Below are 20,892 nucleotides of genomic sequence, written 5' to 3'. Positions count from 1 at the left end.
TGATATCATGATCTTCAAGACCAGATGACAAGCAACAACAACATATAGACAAATTGTAAAGTATTGTCATTTCTTTTTTATAGGTTTTTGCAAGGCAAATGGGGTTAAGTAGCTTACCCAAGGCCACACAGCTAGGTAATTATTTAAAGTGTCTGAGACCGGATTTGAACTCAGGTACTCCTGACTCCAGGGCCGGTGCTTTATCCACTACACCACCTAGTTGCCCCAGTATTGTCATTTCAAATGAAGATACCAAAGGTATTTTAGATTACCTATATCCAGATTATTTCAAAAAAAAGTCTAATATAACCACATTGATCATGAAAAATGAATCAATTTCTTTTATATTTCTGAGTCTAACATAATTAAAATCAATACCTATATATTTATATATTCTCACAGTTCTGACAGCATCTGGTGAGCCTTCTTTGAAAATTCAGGGAAAAGAGTATAAATCTCATGCCAGACAGTACCCATATCCACAGTTGAGCAAGGTGAATAGTCTCTGGCTATTGGAATAATCTACGTAAGGGAATTTGACAAATATAATCTCTAAACTTGTGATAACAATTGCCTAGCTGGACGAAATACCACAGCTCTCCCTCCCAACAGATGCATAATTGTGCAACTCTTGTCACCAATCATTTGATTGGTTGTGGGGTCCTCTTTGATACCAAAGAACTAGTAGTTTTATGAATGAACCTAAGTGCACAGTGGTTAGAGCATGGTATAGGAGTCAGGATAAAAGACTTCAAACAGTTGCTGAATTTCACTGGCTATGAAAGGCACTTAACCTGTCCTTGGTGCAGTTTCCTCAGATGTAAAACAAAGATTATAACATCTAACTTTGCAGATTTGTTGTTCCAAGTGTTTGTAATATTTGGAAAAGCACTTACCATAATGAGTTCAATAAAGTAGATGCTCTATAAATGCTCATTACCTTCCCGTCCTCTTCACATTTCATTGGAATAAGAAATTGATGAGGAATCCCTAATAATCTAGATTCATATTGGCACTGCAGCTAGAAATCTTAGAGATTCCCTAGGGCACTGTAGGATTAGGTGACTTACTCAGGGTTACACAACAAGGGTTTGTCAGCAGGATTTACAGGGTCATCCTGATTTTAAGACTAATTAATTAACTTTCTATCTAGTATGTGACACTGACTCTTTTCATCATATATATTCATTAAAGTAATACTTAATCTTTTGTAGCAATTTATACTTACTTAAATCATTTTACTTAACATTATTTCATTTTAACATGATAATAATTTATGGGAAATAAATAGAACAGATTCATAGGACCATACATATGGAATTAGGAAGAAAACTAGAGGTCACCTAGTTCAATTCCTACATTTTACAGGACACAAAATTGGGACCTAGATAAGTGAAATAACTTGCCCACTTCCACACATATATGAAACAATGCCAGATATGAACCTAGGTCTCCTGAATTCAAATACAGTCAGTTTTATTACTATTCTTAAATTAGATAGGAAGAAATTAAAGTTCAGGTTAACTAATTATCTAGAGTTTATAGAGTTAATTAGTGAGCAAGAACTAGAAACAACATCTTATTCATTTTAGCTTTTTTTTCCAATCTACTGTATTTCAGCCTTTTACTTATGGTACATTTGCTGCTTGTTTCATATGTTACCCTTCTAATATCAGTCCTGGAATATATCTCATATGACAAAAAATTCTTAGTTTTCAAAATATTTTACCTTCTTTTTATGTTTCATGTATCATTATATGATGATTGCAATTGCTGTTGTTACTTAGTCATTTCAATCATACCTGATTCTTCATGACAGTATTTGGTTTCCTTGGCAAAAATAGTGGAGTGGCTTTCATCTCTTTCTTCTGATCATTTTATAGATGAAGAAACTGAGGCAAATAGGATAAATTGACTTCCCCAGAGTGACATTACTGATAAATGTCTGAGACCAGATCTTCATGATTAAAGGCTCAGCACTCTATCTAATTCATAATATGTGATCAATCATAACATTAACAAAAATACTATTCATAGCAGGTTAATCTAATTTTTATTTTCCCTTTATTTTAGAAAAGAGTTGATTTTACTTCTCATTACCTTTATGTATGTTATTAATAATTTAACAGATCATATTTCCTTTTCTGAGTACAACTTTCCCCTGTAGACACTGAGGTTGGGAATAATAGAAAAATGTAGCTGAGCAGAGGAAAAAAATATAGTTCATAAACACTCTCCATTTGATGTTTATTTTTCTCTCATATATTTTAATTTCTCCCCAATGATGAATCCCTTTCATTTTCCAAATGAAAGAAAAATTAATTGAACAACAGTACATATAATTTTGACCAAGTTATTCTTACTTAATGTTCTTTAAAAAGGACACAAATGCATGCCATGGCTAATTTGGGAGGGAAGACAGAACTCTGTATAGACAAGACTTAACTGTAGACATGTAAATTATAATGCAGTATGGAACAACTGTAGACAAGGAGTATCTCTTTGACTTTTAGGCTTAATAGCTCAGATTCATAATAAGCTTAGACCAATTCTTACCAATGTTTTATAGGGCTTGTGGAAATGGAATTGATAACATTAGAAAATCTTATGTTGGCATTGAAATGTTAATCTTCACTGACAAAGAATTAGATATATGTTTTGAGAGCCCATTGAGTACTGTTTTGAAAACTTCCAAACAGATGCCTTCCAACTGCCTCTCCAGAATACAATGCTGAGGGTAAATAATAAGAATGCCACTTATTATATGGTATAAATCTCTGATATTTAATATGTTTGTCATTATTGAGATTATATTATACAAATGGATGTTTATAAAGAGAAATATATTTATATAACTTTATTTGATATATACATACATACATACAAGTTTATCCATGTTCTTGACAAGCCCTTGTCAAGCTATTCTTGGTTGACAGTAAAATTATGTCACTGTGTACTTTTTAATCATAAAGGAAAAAAAATCAAAGATAAAACTGTCACCCCACACCAATGAAAACTTTAAGATGAGACTTTATACATTGTCAAATTATACATTCCAGTATCAAGTTGGGAACTTATTTTGCTCTGTTTCATATCTGACACTGCAAAAAAGAAAAATAAATTCCTAAACAAACAATCTGCCTATCACTATGCTATATAATGATAATGAATTAATACTGAGGTGACTGTACTTTGCTCATCTATATTAACAACACCTGGAAACAATATAATGACTATTTCTCCCAAAAGTAGTGCAGTTAGGTTTGTACAAAATGTCTCATTAAAATTTGCTCAAATTTTCCTTTCTTTATTTAGTTTAAATATGTAAGTAAATTTCAGAATGGTAATGAGCACAAATTTCTGACCATACCTTCACAAAATATATCTGCTACCATGCTTAATTTTATTAAAACAAATATGAGGCTTATTCTAACAAAATAATGACTTTTGAGTTTGAGGTCCCAAGTTTAAATCGCATTTCTACAAATAACTATGCCACATGACTTTAAACAAATCATTTAACCTCACTGAGTTTTAGTTTCTTCAAATACAAAATAAAGGTATTAGACTAGATGAGTCATCTAGTCCTAAATCTTATAAAAGCACATCATTATTACCTAATTTTCTCACTCAAGGTATTTTTTTAAAGTGCTATAGAAGTCAAAGTCATTGTTTCATCGAAATAGCCAACTAACAAGATAGTTAATTCATTAAATTTGGGAGAAAGGAAGGATTCCAAGTTAGCTATCTGAAGATATTGATAATAATAATAATAAAAATGATAAAAATAAATAATAATAATCTTTCTTTGTTAAAGGCTTACACTTAGTTGACATACTTCCCAAAGTGACTTCAGATAATTTTTAAAAGTAGGAAGGCTATGCATTCTAAATAAAATAAAAAGAAATGAAGATATAAAAAAATTGAAAAATAAAAAATAGAAAAATAAACAGATGGTTGAACTAAGTAATTATTTAATAAATTTACTTATTCTAATGCAATTGACTGAAAGCATGATATGATGGATAGCTAATTGATATTGGAATGAAGAAGACTCCTTTCTCATTTCTATAGGCTGTTTGATGCTGCTCAATCATTTAATCTTTCAGTGTACTTGTAAATCTCAAAAACTGGAGATTTCAGAGAAGGTCCTCATATTTATGGGGAGAGGGAATTTCATCATTGAAGAATTTCTATTAATGAAATCATAGTTGTATTCCCTAGTCCTATATTCTAATTAGCTATATCTGTCATTTCTTTCAAATATTCATTCTCCATCCTCTGGAAGTACAGAATTGTTACATTTTTCTGGATTAAATGGTCTCAACTGCAAGTTTCTCTTTCTATAAATTTTTAACAATTTAAAATTTTCTTTTTAGACAATATATAGTTCAATTTTTGTAAAATAAAATTATTCAAGATATTCTAATAATATATGCATATTTTTTTCACAAATGAGTCTCCAAGAATCATGGAAAAAGAGAAGACATTTTACCTCATTTCTCAGATATACATGTTTAGCTATAATAAGCAATCCTAAGCAGAAACTTTAAACTATGAGAAAATTATATTAGAAAGTTTTAACAAAGAACTCTATTTTGGAGAATAGCAATTAATATATTTGAGGAATTGGTTAAAAACCACCTTCTTTCAGGTAGGAATCCTTATTTCAGACAAAGTAGATGCAAAAATTATCTCATTAAAAGAGATAAGAAGGAAACTATTTCCTCCTAACAAAGTACACTAGACAATGAAACAATTTCAAAACTAAACATATATGAACCAGGTGGTATAGCATCCACACTCTTAGAGGAGAAGCTAAACGAGTTACAGAAAGATACGGTCAACAAAACACTACTGGTGGGGGGACCTGAACCTCCCTATCTCAGAATTAAATAAATCTAACAATGAAATAAACAATAAGAAAGTGAAGGAGGTGAACAGAATATTAAAAAATTTAGATATGATAGACCTCTGGAGAAAATTGAATGAGAATAGAAAGAAATAAACGTACACAAAAAAATACCATGTATTAAGGTATAGAAACCTCATAAACAAATGCAAAAATATTTAATGCATCCTTTTTAAACCATGATACAATCAAAAAACATGTACAAAAAAAGACCATGGAGAAATAGAGCTATAATTAATTGAAAACTAAATAACCTAATTTTAACAAATGAGTGGATCATAGAAAGAATTAATGATTTCATCTAAGACAATAACAATAAAGAAACACCATGCCAAAAGTTACGAGATGCAGCCAAAAGAGTTAAGGGAGATATTATATATTTAAATGTTAAGATGAATAAAATGGAGAAAGAAACTAACAATGAACCGAGCATACAACTAAAAAGTTAGAGAAAGAACAAATTTAAAATCCCCAATGAAATATCAAATTAGAAATTGTGAAAATTAATAGTGAAATTAATAAAATCAAAAGCAAGAAAACTATTGAATTAATAAATAAAACTGAGAGTTGTTCTTTATGAATAAAACAGTAAAATAAATAAACTTTTGGTCAATTTGATTTACAAAAAAGAAAGAAGAATACGAAATTACTAGTATCAAAAAGTAAAAAAAAAGGTGAATTCACCATCATGGAGGTAATTAAATAAAAACTTCAGAACCATTTTGCCCAACTGTATGCCAATAAAATTGATAATCTAAGTGAAATGCATGAGTATTTAAAAGATATAATTTGTCCAGGTTAAAAGAAGAGTAAATTGAATAGCTAAACAATCATATTTATGAAAACAATTATAAAATACTTTTCACACAATTAAAATCAGATACAAATAACTAGACAAATGTCAATTGTTCGTGAACAGAACAGGCTAATATAACCAAAATGACCATTATACCTAAATTAAATTATTTATTTAGTGTCATACCAATCAAACTTCCAAAACATTACTTTAGTGAGCTAGAAAAAAATAGTAACTAAATTTAAATTGAACAACAAAATATCAAGACTATAAAGAGAATTTTAAAAAATGCAAAGGAAAGCAAACAAGCCTTACAAGATCTAAAATTATATTAAAACATCAATCATCAAAATTGTTTGAGACTGACTAAGAAGTAGAGATCAGTGGAATAGATTAGATGCAAAAGAGACAGCAATACATAGTTACAGTAATCTACTGTTTGATAAACCCAATGATTCCAGCTTCTGGGATAAAAACTCATTATTTCATTAAAAAATTCTAGGAGAACTGGAAGATAATATGGCAGAAATTAGGTATCAATCAACTTCTCACACCCTATACAAAAATAAGGTCACAATGGATGCAGAATTTAAGACATTAAAGGTAATATTACAAGCCAATTAGGGGACCAATGAATAGTTTACCTGTCAGATCTATGGAACAGAATAATTTATGACCAAAAAAGAAATAGAGAATATTATTAAAAAACTGGATAATTTTGATTATATTTAATTAATTTTTTTTTACCCAAACAAAACCACTTCAATCAAGATTAAAAGGAAAGTAGTAAGTTGGGAAATAATTTTACAACTAGTGCTTCAAACAAAGGATTCTTTTCTAGAATATATGGAGAACTGACTGAAATTTGTCAAAAAACCAAATCATTCCCCAACTGATAAATGGTCAAAGGATATGGAAAGGCAATTCCAGACAAAGAATTCAAAATTATCTTAAGTCCTATAAGAAATTGTTCTAAATCATTATTTTTAGAGAAATGCAAATTAAAACAGGTACCTCCTCATACCTCTAAGATTGGTCAATATGACTAGAAAGGAAAACAATCAATGTTGGAGTGAATGTGAAAAACCTGAACACTATGCATTATTGGTGGAATGTGAACCGATCCAACCTTTCTGGAGAGCAATTTGGAATTATGCCCAAAGGGCAATAAAAGGTACATAATTTTGCTCCAGCTCTTTTTGTAGTGGCCAGGAATTAGAAATCGATGGGATACTGCTCAACTGGGGAAATGGCTGAACAAATTGTGGCATAGTTCTTTGATGGAACACTATTGTTCTGTAAGGAATCATGAGGGACAGAATTTCAGAAAAACCTTGAAATATTTGCATGCGTTGAGTTGATGCTGATTAAAATGAGCAGAACATTATCCACATTAATAACAATATGCAATCGTGATCAACCATGATGGAACTGTTCATTTGAGCAGTACAATAATCACAGACAATTTTAAAATATTTGTGATGGAAAATACCATCCATATCCAGAGAAGCAACTGTGGAGTTTGAATGAAGACAAAAGTTTATTATCTTCAATTTTTAAAAGTTGTCATGCATTATTTCATTTTCTTCTCTCCATTGATTTCTTGTTTGGATCTGATTTTTCTCTCACAACATTTTCAATATTTATCTAAAACAAAACAAAGCAAAAACTAGCACTTTTTTTCAAGGTTGACATTGACTGGATAGATTAGTAGGTACAGAGACTAAACAATGGCATTGTTAGTCTTAGTCTTTAATAACTAGTCTATATATATATATATATATATATATATATATATATATATATATATATATATATATACACACACATATATATGGAGAGAGAGAGAAAGAGAGAGAGCACAAGATATTAATTACTCTCAAAAAGAACAAAAACTCAAGACACTTGAAAAGAACAAAAACTCCTCAAGGGCATTGTTTTTATTGTGAACAAACATTGAGTAAAGAAATCAGAAATCTGGCCACCCTCTAATATCAGCATGGCCTCTTCTCTTCTGGATAGGTACAAACATATCCAATCCCTGTGACTAAGCCAAACCTGTTCTGATAATCACAAAGGTCTGATGAATCATGTTTGAGCTTTCTTCCTTTAGAAATCCTAAACCCCAGGAGAGGTCCCAAGTTATAGCAAACCCTTTGTTGTTGACTCTATTTATTAGTGTTTTTATATTAAATCTATTATTTCATCCATTTAAGCAACACTCCATGAGAAAATGCCTTCAAAAAAGGTAGATCTGAACCTACTCTGCAATTTGGACTTTCAGACAGTTGTTTATGATACTTACAAGTAATTTATCCAGGTTCATGAAGCCTGTATATTTCAGAGATGGAAAATGACCCCATGTCTCTCTGACTCTCAGACTGGCACTTAATCAATTAATAATCCATACATTTTTAAAAAATCACCATTAAAATTTCTGCATTTACTCACCATTTTGATCTTTTAATTCTGTAGTTCATATTGTGCATATGATCTGGCTTGAAAAGTAGTTGTTAGTTTGAAAAGTAGTTACTGAACTTGCAGGTTATTGCATCAATTGTATGCATATTATTTTTTGTTTTTGTTTTGCTTCTTTATGAATGCATAAATTTCATTGAGTGCTTATTAAGATAGACCTTATTAAGATCATTGATATTGCTAAATTATAGAGGTATGTTAAATTCCTTGGAACAAGTAATAATTTTGATGTATTTTATTAAGAGTCAGCAATGTTATGATTGTTTTTCTACTGAAACTAAGCTGACTTAGAGCATTTTTCTTTGACCAGATGAAATGAGATTCTAACCTGATGCTAACACTAATTACTTCTGTATAATTTGACTGATTTTGTAAAATACTGAGGTGTCACTGTTCCTTTTGCTGTTGTATTTGTTTATGTTGTTCCATGGTTTGTAAGAATGAATATTATACCAAGATGTGTAAATTCTATAGCTCTTTTAAAAAGCATATTTCACTGTCCATTGGAAGTATTGCAGAGGTTATCAGTAAGAGAATTATTCAAGTTCATGATAAAAAATATCAGTGAGACAATAGTGTAATGTATAGACAAAAATTGAAAAACTATATCAAGATTGAAAACCATTGCTGTGTTATAGTCTATTTCTTTGAAAATAAGGAAAGACATTTGGAAAGACCTGGAAACTAGTCTTGACAGTAATTTAAGTCACACTCTCTGGGATATGCTTTATGCAAAATTTACTTGGTTTCTTTTGCTGAAACTAGAACAACATTTGCCCATCTTCAATGCGATGTTAACTCTTCTATTTTCTGTTATAATTAAAATATCTCTAACAAAAGTTCAATGATCGTATATGCTATTTTTTGAACACTAAAAGACATGTTCACCTTGGGGCATATTAGAAATGTAATTTTAACACATAAAAGGCATGAGATGCTTTCTGCTTGTCATGATTATCAACTCCTTGTTAGTTATTTTTCTTCTATTACTTCCGGGACAAAAGTCATTTTCCTGATCAGAGAAAACAGAAAACTTTGGAACTGAGCACCTCTGTTGTCTCTCTCTATTGTAAGAAGTACTTTGAAAATTGTGAAGTAACATATAATGAAAAGTTTTTATTTTTCCTCATAAAAACATCAGGAATCAATCATTTTAGAAAATTTTCTCATTTTTAATGGTATAAAAAATTAGCCAGTTAAAGATCGTGAATTATTGACTTTCTTTAAACCCCCTTTTCTCTCTCACTTTCACTATCCCATCCTTCACCCCCCCCCAAAAGAATTATTTTCCTTACATAGGGAAAAACTATAACTTAAACATCAGAACACAGAATAACATTGTAAAATTTATATAATAGCACTAGACATCACTAATCCTTAAACTTCTGGATGTGCTAGAGACATTTCAAACTTAACATGTCTCAAATAGAACTTATTATTTTTACCCTTCAAAACTATCTCTCCATCCAAATTTCCCTAACACTGTTGAGGGAACCATCATTTTTCAGTCACTCAGAGATGATTCTACTGCAACATCCTCTATTCCTGTCAGTCATCATACACACACAGACACACACACACACACAAACACACAAACTTACATAATCTGTTGACAGATCATTCCTTTTCAACCTTCACAGTATTTCTTCACTAACTCTACTTCTTCTCATTCATTCAAATACAATATTATTTTACACATTATCTTTTTTCTTTTTAACTGCTACAATAGTCTGTTAAGTATTCTCCCTACTCATCTCTTTCCAGTCCACTCCAGCCCTTATTCAGTTGCCAAGATGATTTTTTACATCAAGCAAACTTCTAACCATGTCATCCCTCTGTTCAGTGAACTACATTGGTTCCCTATTATCCTCAGAATATATATATATATATATATATATATATATATATATATATATATATATGTGTGTGTGTGTGTGTGTGTGTGTGTGTGTGTGTGTGTGTGTGTGTGTATACATATATATATTCCTCTATTTTAAATTTAAAGTAATTTATAACCTGATTCCCCCTCTTCCCTCTTACTTTCCAGCATTTCTAAATGTTTCCTCCTTCTATGCATTTTATAATCTAGCTATACTGACCAACTTGCAGTTCCTTACTTTATTAAGGCAGTTGGTGGCAGATTAGATACAGCACTAGACTTGTAGTCAAAAAAAGTATTAAGAGGTTCAAATTGAACTTCAGATACATAGTACTCTAATTTAGTAACTTTCCCAGTGACCTTGGGCAAGTCATTAAACCTCTACTTGCTTCAGTTTCCTCATTTCAAAGACGACGATTTTTTTTTTCCCATAAAGTGAACAATTCAGTTTTTATCCCAGAAAAATTACGTGTTTATGCTTGGGACTAGCTAGGCGACACAGTTGATCGAGTGTTGGATCTGGATTAGAAAGACTTGATTTTAGATTTTACCTCTGACACTTCTTAGTTATATGACCTTGGACAAGTCACTTAAGAGCTGTCTGCCTCAGTTTCCTTAATTGTAAAATTTGGATAAAAATATAATCTATCAAGGGTTATTGTGTGGATGAAATAATATTAGATAATTTTATATAACACAACATAAAGCCTAGCTTTTTAGGTTGCTTAATAAATGATTGTTTACTTTTTTATTAGACTCATTGGTGAAGGGGAGAAAGAATAATCCTTTCTCAGTGTACCCAACTCCACATTGACTGAAATATTTGATTACTTTTCCTTATCCTTTGGTTTCAAGGGATTCCATACCAGAAAGCATATATCACATATAAAAATGAAGCTGATGATAATAATATCATCTATTTCACAAAGTTTCTATTATAAAAATATTTTGTAAATTGCTATAAAAATAGAAGCTATTGTCATTAAGGAACTAGACATCTCTAATCAATAAATCAACAAGGACTTAGTAAGAATCTTTTACGTGCCTAGCATTGTACTCCTTTGGCTCCAAGGAAGAAATAATCGGCAACTTGAAGTCTTTATATGCTTCTGTCTGTACTCTTTTTGGTGACTGAATGTTTTGTTTACAAGAAAAAAACAATTGATTGGCACAATAAACATTTCTTAGATATACTAAGTGTTCTCTATCTGAAACAGATTGTACTACAATGTAGCAAAATGACTTTAAAAATCACATAACTGTTCTCCTTATAATAGTTGCATTTATTAAAAATCCCAACATACATGAAATACTGTTCTAGAGAGTACACAAACCAAACTAATAGTCATCTGAAATCTTATAGATTAAGCTAGTTAATCTGGCAATCACAAAGGACACACACAGAAATGAAACAGTGCTGAGAGTACTAAGTAAGTAAGGAACACAATAATAATATCTGCACACAATTGGCACAATAGTTATAATGTGCTTACTACATTGTCTAGCACGTGGTAGTTATTTAATAAATACATATTTACTTCCTTTGTTCACCTGTGCAGAAGATGCTGGGCTTCCTCTTTGGAGGGAATATTTGTAATATATGGATTTACAGAAAATGATCATTATTTTTGAGTTCTGTCCTTTAAACTCTGTGCACACATTTTTTTTTCAAATTCAATATAGAAGTCAAAAATAGTTTCAAACTTTTTTTAAATAAATACACTGTAAGAATGAATACAAGAATATAAAACAGTTTCTTAACTTCTTAAGTCAGTGTAGACTACATAATGAATGGCAAGAGATTGAGACACATTTGACATAACCTCATTCTGGTCTTTTCCAGGTGCATCTGTTTGTCATCACATCTTTTAGGCTTATTAAGGTAGAGTCAAAAAAATTTCAAAAACACATTATTAATAACACAGCTGTAAATAACTTGCAACTTCAAAGGTAGTTAAAATTTTATCTTTGATTGCATTATAGGCAAAAACCCTCTAAAAAATCTACCTCAGTCTTGATATTGGAGACTTTAATAATTTAATTTCTCATTCATTATAGGATTTATACTTCTATTGACTTGTCAAAAATCAATAGCTTTTAAAAATTTAAATATGAGAAGTTTTATAATTGACTTAGTCATTGTTATCTTAATATTTTCTTCTCAACAGAAATTCTTTTGCCTGTAAACCCCTATTTCTATTTTTCCTCCTACTTTAGTGTAAAAAGAATGAAATCAGTTCTATAATTGGAAATATGAGATCTGCAAATCATGTGCCCTGTCTTGTCAGTGACTACATTATCAGGGCACCAAGTTCTCAATCTTGCACATTTCTTCCCAGAGAAGTAGTTTAGTGATTTCATGGCTTGCCTGAAAGTGCTTCATTAGTGAATACAGGCACATTCAAGAGTCATGGTTCAGGAAAGGTTCAGATGAAAATTACAGTGTTAATGAAAACATCCATAGAGAACAGCATTGCCTTTCACAATGAAAGGTGATGCTGCTGACTGCATTAGTACCCATGCAGAAAAGACAGTGAACTGAACCAGTTTGTTTAGCAGCATCTAGACAGTCTATTGTTGTCTCCCCCTACTCGGATGCCTCCCTGCCTTGGTGAAAGGCACCAGACTTTAACTGACTTCATTCTGCAAAGAATGCATTGCAACTGCTCAAAATTTTTTCTCTGTTTCCTTAAAAGAGTTAATATTTTGCATTAAGCACAAGAGTATGGTTATATCTTCTCTGTCCCTGGCCTTATTATTAAAAGGATAATAATCACAAAGATAGAGCACCTATTTTAAACACCTGGCTAGGTGTCTAGCAGTGGTAAACCAGGTCACACTAGCATGCATGCTAATAAGTCTCTCAAAGTGCTTGCTATTCACAGCTTCAGGATGAACAAGGAAAGCATATCTCAGCACGTGATTTACTGTAGAACCTTTCTTGCTTGTATTTTTTTCTTCTTCCAATAGCCTTAAAAATATACATATAATCTTCTTAATTGTTCATGATAACTCATTAAATTCCTCTTTTATGATGAGATTTCATTCTTTTAATCAATTATAACTGTGGATGTTTGGCCCTCACTTGATAAAAATGTATCAGTATTAGAACACAGATTTGGACAATTTATTATTTAACGGAAGAGAAATTTTAAATGGAAGTGACTGGGGAATTTAATATAGAAATCTTTATTTCCTTTTTGGGGGGTCCAATTAGAATTTTTAAATAGTTTCTTGTATAAAAGTTAAAGTTTCTGATCATTCTTTTTTATAATATTCATCAAGAACTCCACTTCTGCTGATTATTATACTCAAATATATGAAATTGTACAATCACTAATTTTCTTTTGAATCCTTTACTTTCTCTTCCTATCTAGAATAGGAAAGAAGGAATAAATGTTAAAAGCCCAGTTCAGTAGATAAAGTCATAGCCATTTGATAGAAGGAATAATAGAATTTATTAGAATTTGATCAGCAGACTCTTAAGACTAGGTGTGGACTCTGGACCCAAATCCTAAAGTAAGAGAATTTTAGAGTGGACATGTAATATGGTGATCATATCTTCATTTCACAATTGAGGAGAATTGAGTAATGACAGTTGGGTAAACCTCTGATCTATCAAGCTTTCTGAGCTGGTCTGGCCAATCTGAACAAACTTATTAGATAACTTCCCTCCAAAAAGAGACATAAAAAGTCAGAGAATGTTTACTGATTAAATTTCAGCATGCTCACAGATTCCACATATTTTAACTTTTAATTAAATATAGCAATGACTTCAATAGAATTTCTCTAAAATTCTCCCAGAAAAGTCCAGAAATACCATGGAAGAACAAAAACTGGTTCACCATATTTCCCAAGTTAAAAGCTGCCCCTCCTGGCAACAGTCATCTTTACCCTCTGCTCCACTGATTAAATTATCTTACTGAAGAACAGAACCAAAGGCTCCAAAGTTTCCATTTAAGAAAGAAGCCCAGCTTAGTCTTTTCCTCATTTCCCATCAAGTATACTGCTTTGGATTTCAGCTAACTTTTCCAACATGCATCCTAACATGCCTTCTTCCCACCTGTTTTCACATTTCTTGTGTGTACTCTCTTTCTTTGTTCGATTCTAAGCTGTTTTTGAGTTGGGATTGCCTTTTATTTTTATTTGTATTTTTATCTCTGGTGCATAACACAGTGCTTAAGAAGGGTTTATTGAATGTTTGCCTGACCCTGAGTTCCCCAGCAGCATGTTAAATGCTGTTGAGGACTTTTTTATATATTACCTTTACTACAATAATGACTCCTGATTGTCAAGGTCTACTCCAAAATTTGTGTAGGAATTAGATAGAAGGGAACTCATTGTACGTGGAGAATCATAACAACTAGGTTGACTCAAAACTCATATGTTTTTGTGTTTTTCCCATTTTATTTCTTTGTGATGGTGAATAAATTAATTTCATTTTTTCCCCTTGAGTTAAACTTCTGTGACTCCTTCTTATTTCCCTGTGATGACAGCCAGGGGGGAAATGTTAGAAAAAAATGAATAAATCTCCTAAAGCCTGGAGAAGGTAGATGATTTGCATAAGGTCATACTAACAGCAAATGGAAAGAGCTTGATGTTGGGTTTCCTTCCTCTTACTTAAGGTCTCTATTTACTACCCCATACAACATTTCTGTTTCTCCATTGCCTCTTATTTCTTCAATGTCTACTCTTGTTTTACTTATCTTTTCTAAATCACCTCTAGGAATCCCCCTATGAATATTCATTGAATTTTGAACTTAAAGTGTGTGTGTGTGTGTGTGTGTGTGTGTGTGTGTGTGTGTGTGTGTTCCTTCAAAAATATCTTTCATTTCTTATTCTGGAAACCTTATTTTCTTTTACCTCATCTACATTTTCATTCACTTTACCTTTATAGAAATATTTAGTAAATTCATATTATAGAAACATGATAATGATAATAATGAAAAAATGGAAATTATTATGATGATATGGGTAGCATTGATATAGCACTTAATATATGGCAGAGGTAACTAGAGGGTACATTGGGTAGCACTTTGACCCTGAAGTCAAGAGGACCTGAGTTCAAATCCAACCACAGACACTTAATAGCTATGTTGACCTTGAGCTATTCACTTGACTCTGATTGCCTCCCATTCAGGGATGACTCCAATCATCCTGTTTGTTTCTGGCATTGGACCCAGATGGCTCTGGAAGAGATAGTGAAACTGGTGACTTAGCACAGAACCTTATCTCTCAAATTCTGTTCATGTGCATTTCCTGCATCACCTCCTTGATATGATGTTCTTGTTCAAGATGGAAGAAAACATAATCAATATATGTCAGGAACTGAGATAAATGTTTAAAAATTATCTAATTTGATCTTCAAAACAACCCCAGGGAGCTGTTATTATTATCATCCCTATTTTACAGATCAAGAAACTGACATAAATAGAAGCTGTTATCAGAATTACTTCACTAGTAGTCGTTGTTTCTTCTGTCATCACATCCAGAAAGATGGGGCTTTCTCTAGCACTTCCTTAATCCATGTGGAGCATCATGGACCTATGTGGGTGGCCTGGTTAAGCCAAGCCTTATGACTCAGGTCATAGTGATTCTTCACAGCGGATAATAAAACTCAATCAGCATCATTTATGGTGGTCCAGACAGGAGGCTCTCTGCCTTGACCTGGGAAACTGAATCAAGCTCCAAAAGTGAGCACACCCCTTTTTCACATCCAAAATTTCTAAAAAAGTAGGGAAAATTAAATTGATCCTTTCTAGCCCTTCTTCCTGTGTGTCCCTACTTTCACCCCCAAATTATAGCAAAAGAAGGTTGAGTGTGTTAAGAGATCAGGAAAAGTATATCATAGGACTCTAACTACATGCTGATTTTATTTGGTGTTTTGCAGCCCTTATTTGGGTCTATGCTGTATTGAGTCAGACTGACCTGTGGAAGGCAGTACTAAGGTTTAAAGGTTTTCTGAACCTGCTGTAGAGTGTTGGGTTGTTTTAGGGGAATTTTTAACTGTAGGTCCAATTGGCATGTAATTTGCTTATCTAGAAGTTTGGCAGATTGAATATATGGGGAAAAATTTATTTGGTACTGAAGACTCCCCTATCTCCACTCCACCCCCACCCCTTCAGGCTGTGTGCTATCTCATTGGAAGCAGTTAGACTTGACAAAACCTAGCATTACCAAAACACCTGAGTTCTGGAAATCGTATTTGGTCTTGTAATTCTCTCTTTTTCTTTGAAATGCTCTCTTACTCTCTGTTGCCCATACCATCTGTAGGGCGGGGGAGGGAGAGAGAGAAGAAAAAAAGTCTTACCTTTTAGAATTTAGAAACTCAAACCTACATTGCAGTTAGAATTTATACTTCATTGCAGGAAGGGCAAAATCCTTCCAAAACTTGTTTTAGCCTCATTGTTTTAAATAGGGGACCTTGTGCCTTCTTCTTGGTTTTGGGAGAGGGGGTCTGGGCAAATGACCACTCTTTCCTTAGACTACAAATGGTTATCTATTCCAAGCCCCATTCCCTAAATGCATTAGTTCAGATCCAGGAGACCCACCCTTGTGAGCTGAGGGAAGAGGAAGCAGGAAGATTGATTGACAAATCAAGTGGTCAGTTTGTTAAGAAAGAAAAAGAAGAAAAAAAAGGGAAGCCAACTAAATATTTTAAAGAATGCATTCAATTATTTCAAATAATTTAAGAATGCATTCATCTATTTAAAAGAATTTTAACTATTGATTGGCTATTTCAAAATCCTAATGTATATATATATATATATATGTATATACATATATATATATATGTATATATATATATATATATGGTTCCTCAAGAAATTCTATTTGATTTTAAAAATTACTTTTTAACTGTTCTTAATTGCTATATTAAAAATTATATATAGAAATATTTTATAAATTTAATAACTTATGTGTTAATTGACTTTTATGCCTGTTGTTTTTACTATTGTTTTATTGCATTGGAACCAATAACTCATATTGGAAATTTAAGTTCACCTAAGATAGTCTAATGGTTTTAAAGAATTCTAAAAAAAAATTTTATTTTGAAGAAAGCTAGTAAAACAAATGTATGTATAGAATCTTCTAGCTATATGTAAAATGGGATTAAACTGTGGTTGTTTCCTGTGAAGGAAAAGTACCTATGTAACATGAGGAAGATAAAAAGAATGATAATTTGAGATTACTCTGTGACAATCTCTAGCTAATTGTTGTGTAAAAAGTCTGGAGATGATGGGCAATCTCCTAGCCAAAAGGAGATGTTTAGTTACATTAAACATGGTTGATAACTAAATGGATTCATTGCAAAAAAGTTGCTTTTATAAAAAATGCTCTAAATGTAAATTAAAGTTATTACATTTTTAAATCTCAAAATCTGTTTATTGCATTTCATTTACAGCACTGTACCTAACTACATGAACAACAATTGAATTATATTTTTCCCTACATCTCTTATACAAAATTATAGCTTGGCACACTCTTGATTCCACTTACTACTAATGTCACTTGAAGCTTTGGTTATAGGTAAATGCTATATTACAATATATTGATAATTGATCTGTCATCAGGTATGTTAAAAGAGAAAGAAAACAATATGCCAATGAAGCCATTAGCCCTATGGGGTTTGATGTTAATACTGCAGAAGAAGTGAGTGACCTTTGAAAGAATGAGCCTAGCCTCAACTGGGGTAAGATTCTCTTAAAGGAAGCCCTCACATGGAAGCCCTGGAGCCTGGCTCATTGAAAACGATTGTCTGTATGACTTCTGCCTGTAAAGGATATCTAATTCATAAGGGGACATGTCTTTGTGTCCCTCTCTGCCCTGTAATAGGAAATTGCCATCACCATTCCAGGTGCATCATAATTAGGTATGAGAGTGAGCTATTGAAACTCTATCTTCTAAATTTTAAATAATTGAAAAGTATTTTGTCTTGGCCTTTTAATATAGCATGTGACTTTTTATCACAACAAGTTCCCATAAGGGAAAAAATATCAGTATGGCTGCTTATATCAGGATAATGCCTATTGGTCCATCTTTAAACTGCTTTAAAAGAGAGATCCCTTCTTCAACTAGAAATTTTTGTTCATTCTAAACATGTCTAAAGCTAAAATAGAAAAATTTGTTGCAAATTACTTTTTTTGGACATGTACAGTACATTTAGTACATTCAGTACATTTGTTTAAAGTATTTGTTCAGTTTTTGTTTACAACTTAATGGGGCATGCATTAATGAATCTTTGTTATTGCAACCCCTGTTCTTATAAATGGTATTTTGATACTGGCTTGGTATCATAAAATATAGTTCTTGTTTTTTAAAGACCTTCTAATTTTTCCCTAATTATTGGATCTCTGTTAAATCTTTCTCTCTTAAAATATCTTTCACTGGTTTTTGCTTGCTCAATGTTTTTGCCTTGAATTTCATTTCTTAAACTATATATTTCTAAGACTAGCCTACAGGATGCCAGTTAGCAGTCAATCATTCTCTGGATCTTGCTTCACTGAAGTTCTTAATGCAATGCATTCATCTCCAATGGACTCTGATAGCCCAGAAGACTCCAGGTCCTGAATAGTTTTGAGGGGGGAAATGATGTAGCGAACTGTGAATACAGCAGAAACAAAATCTGTTAAATGGGTGGAGGTTCCTGCTCTTAAGATTCTGCTTCCCTTGGACTCTGTAGATTGTTTCTTGTCCCTATTTTCCCTTCCATTTAACTTTGGCCTGGGTACTGGCAGGCAAGAAATGGCATGCTAAAATTTGAGATCAAGCAGTTTGAGACAGGAAGACCAATACATGATTCGTCATTGGGGGATAGATGGACCCAAGGTGTAGGACCATGCCCAACCACCAACCTTTGTCAACTCTACCCCAGAAGGGCATTTAATAGGAAGTGCCACCCCTTTGATCTCTCATGTGCCTTTCAGCCTACAATCCAGAAGGATGGGGCTTTCTCTGGCACTTCCTTAATCCACATGGAGTTCCATGGGCCTCACCATGTGGCCTGGTTAAGCCAAGTCCTCCCCTTCTCTCTCTCTCTCTCTCTCTCTCTCTCTCTCTCTCTCTCTCTCTCTCTCTCTCTCTCCATTCCTATTACATTCTTTTGCATTGTAACTTCTTTTAATAAATCTCTATTTTTCTTTCCAAACCTGCAGGAAAAAGGAATTGATTCACTAGTAGAAAGTTTTCAAAGTAAGAGATCCCTACCTATACTGTTGAATGAAGAAATTTCACCTTTGCTCCCCAAACTCCTAAAATTCATTTATTGATGACATGGAAAGCTATTCAGGAATTTAAATTTTGTCATAAACACTTGGGCTTCATGGTATATAACAAATACAATGATTATAAGGGTATTATTATTATTATTATTATTATTATTATTATTATTGTAATCTACATGATTTTTAGATGTAAGCATCAAGTTACTCAAATGCCTTCTCTGTCACTTGATAGCTGTATGACCAAGGTGCAAATCACTGTAAATATTGACTAAATAAATTAGCAAAACTCGCCCCCTGCAAAAAAAAGAGTGAAATAAAATTTACTGGCCCAAAACAACTTAGAAGGTTAGCTGTAAGGGTCTGTTACATCAGGAAGAGAGAGAGAAGAACTTTTCAGTACAGACATCTTCAGAGCATAGCAGGCAATAGAAAACAAGGAAGCAGTTTTGGAGTGACTGAATCAGTGGCAGCAGGGGAATCAAAGCCCCTGAAGTTTGGAACAGTATTCCCTCGACCCTGGAAACAGGATCCTAATTTAGCAAAAAGTTATAGCCAAGTATTAAATTGTGAAAATGAGTAAACAAAACACAAAAGCGGAAGATAAGAATGCCAAACTTCCTATATCTAAGGTCTCAAAGGAAAATATGAAATTGTCTCAGAAAACTGAAGAACTCAAAGGATTTTGAGAATCAAATAAGAAAATTGGGAAGGAAAACTGAGAAAAGAAAGGAGAGCAATGCAAAAAGAAAATCATGAAAAATGAAGTAAATGCTAATGGAGATATCCCTCCATCCTGCACACAAACACACAACATTGAAGAAAATAACACCTTAAAAATCCAGCCTAGGTCAAATAGTTAAAGTGATGCAAAAAAGGCAATAAATGAGTAGAACTCTTAAAAATGAGAATTCACCAAATGAAATAAAAAGACACAACAATCAAATGAGGAAACGAAAAGGCTCCTTAAAATGTAGACTTGACCAAATGGAAAAGGAGATGCAAAACTTACTGAAGAAAATAATTACTTAAAAATTTAGAATTGAGCTGTGGCAATAAGAGAAGACAAGGAAATTGAAGGATTCAAAATTGTCAATGAGGAAACAAAGCTTTCACTCTTTGCAGAAAATAAAATGGTAAACTTATATAATCCAATAAATCTTCTAATAATATTCCTTGAAATAATTAACAAATTTAGGAAGGTAGTAGGATATAAAATAAACCCCTATAAATCATCAGCATTTTTATATATGAACAACAAGCCCAAGAGCAAAAGATATAGAAATTCCATTTAAAGTAGCAATAGACAACATTAAATACTTGTAAATCTATTACCCAACAGAAACCCAGAAACTATATGAACACAGTTATAAAGCACTTCTCGCCTAAATAAAGTCAGATCTAAATAATTGGGAAAATGTCAATTATTCATGGTTAGGACAAGCTACTATAATAAAAACGACAATTTTATCCTAATCAAATTACTTATTTAGTGCCATACCAATTACTACCAAAAAAGTACTTTACCAAGCTAGAAAAAATAGTAACAAAATTCACCTGGAGAAACAAATGATAAAAATAGCAAGGGAACTGGTGGGAAAAAAAT

The sequence above is a fragment of the Macrotis lagotis genome, chromosome X, assembly GCF_037893015.1.
Source record: "Macrotis lagotis isolate mMagLag1 chromosome X, bilby.v1.9.chrom.fasta, whole genome shotgun sequence".
Taxonomy (NCBI): domain Eukaryota; kingdom Metazoa; phylum Chordata; class Mammalia; order Peramelemorphia; family Peramelidae; genus Macrotis; species Macrotis lagotis.
The sequence above is the reverse complement of the archived record's forward strand: the minus strand, read 5'-3'. Positions refer to the sequence as shown.